A 2220-nucleotide genomic window follows, 5' to 3' on the forward strand; every position below is an offset into this window, starting at 1 on the left:
AAAAAAAAAAAAAAAAAAAAACCTCCAGTAAGTTTGATCTAAACAAAATGGTTATTCAAATAGGTCCCCTACTAATTTCACAAAGATGCGTGATAATATCCAACATATGGCTTTAACTATGTTTTTTAATATTAGAAATTGAATGCACATTTTAAGACACAAGTTTTGCTGATATGCTGTTGATAATATAGGAGAACTATTTTCCATTTGTTTCTAATTATCTTAAAGACAGCCCTGGGGATCATTTACCCATGGTTTAAGAGCACTCAGATAAGTCTACAGATGCAACAGGAGGGCATGTGTGTCAGCTACTGCAGCGGGGCTGCGTGAGGGTGGCTTAGCCAAGACTATCCTCTTATGTTTGAAATCACTAGATACAGTTCCTAAGGTCAAGCAGTACTAAAAAATAAAATCCTTCCTTTGTCAACATTCTTAGGGTGTGGGCTATGGAGCCACACTGCCTGGCACCACCATTTAAGCAACTGGGTGACTTTGGGCAAGTTAGTTAACCTCTCTTTGCCTCAATTTCCTCACCTGAAAAATGGGGTTGTACCTATAGAATGGTGCCCAAAAGAGAGAAGGCACACAATCATTGATTTGGCCCCCACTTAACTCCCTACTTTGTCTCTCTCTGTCTTCCACTCTCAACTGCCTTCCCTGATCTTGCCATCAAGGTTCCTTCTAATTCTTCAAACATGCTCTCCCTTGACTCTCCTGGAATATTTTCTTCTTTCCTTCTGGCTAATCCACGCTCCTCTGCCAGGTCTCGGTGCAGACTGTACTCCCTCCAGCCTGAGCTAGGTGGTCTTCACCTATGTGGCCACAGGTGCCTGGGATCCTTCTATTATTGTGTGTCTAGCACAGCCTTTTAATACTTATTGGTTTCCCCCATTGGACTCTGAGGAAAATACTGGATCTGTCTTGTTCATTGTTGCAATCTCACCTCATAAAATAAGCTTAGCACTGGAACTAATTGTATTTTTTCTTTGCAAAGCATAAAAAGAGTCTTCCTCCTTAATGTACAAAAATAGACAAAAATGCAGGGGAGGTATGTTTGCTTGAGAACATTTTTAATTTTAATCCTTCCTAAGATTTGGTGAGCCCTTTCAATCTGAAAATTCAAGTGTTTCCTTGGCTCAGAGATCTGTTCACACACATGTACATACACATGCATGCACAGTTGCAAGTATACATATGTGCACACACTTGTATTTATTACTTCATTTCTATTCTTCTTTTTTCTCAGTTAGTAATGGTCATTGTTTGCTTATTGGAGCTCTTGAATTTGTCTTCCTTGTCTCTTACTGCATCTTTTCACTCGTGATTTTCATTTCTTTTGCTTCATTTCTTTGATATGTGTTTGCAACTGTTCCCCAACTTGATCTTACAGATTATTTATTTCATTTTTCAGTGTTTGGATTCTTTTTCCCCCCTTCTACTAGTAAACTATTTTAATTTGGAAATTGTTGTTTTATTACTTTCATCATTTCCTAAAATGTGGCTAAAGCATTCTAAATTCTTTCTTGGTTTTTGTTTTTCAAAATCTCTTTTACTTTTATTGGATCTTCCCCATACCTGGCAGCTCAGTTTCTCTTCTTCAAGTAATTGAGATTTCTTTGCTTGCTCCTAAACTAAGTGGGTCCCCTAGTGCCATGCAGCTCAGGCTGCTGGGGCCTGGAGCAGTGCTAGACCAGCTAGCTTTGAGAGATGAGACTGGCATTTCTTTTCTTGGAGGCTAGTCATGAAGTGCCCACAGGCACCTAGGACCTCTCCACTGAGAGCTAGAGCCTCAGCCAGCAGCTGCAGCATCTGCTTTCTCCTCCCTAGGTTCTGGCAGTGGCCCTGGAAACATTGGCCCTCTGTACCAGCAACTCTCCTCCCCGCAAGTCCTGCACTTCTTAAGGATCCCAGACCTCAGGTGATTGTTTCATACAACGTGAGTATATCCTGCAAGGTTTGCCAAGAGGTAGATGAAGGCTACGAGCATGTATTGAGGCTACCATTTTCTATTATTTAATTTTAAAATTATCTGAGAGAATGAGAGTGGACAAGGCATAAAACAACCTCTTTCATATTAAATAAATACTTTTTACATTCAAAAAAGTTGAAATGCTCAAAATTAAAATAACCAATTAAGAATAATTTTTAATTTTTAAGAAAAAAACTATAAAATTAAAATTTCTCTGAAGTTTAGTAAGACACACTATAAGACAATCAAAC

The sequence above is a fragment of the Cebus imitator genome, unplaced genomic scaffold, assembly GCF_001604975.1.
Source record: "Cebus imitator isolate Cc_AM_T3 unplaced genomic scaffold, Cebus_imitator-1.0 Scaffold178, whole genome shotgun sequence".
Lineage (NCBI taxonomy): Eukaryota > Metazoa > Chordata > Mammalia > Primates > Cebidae > Cebus > Cebus imitator.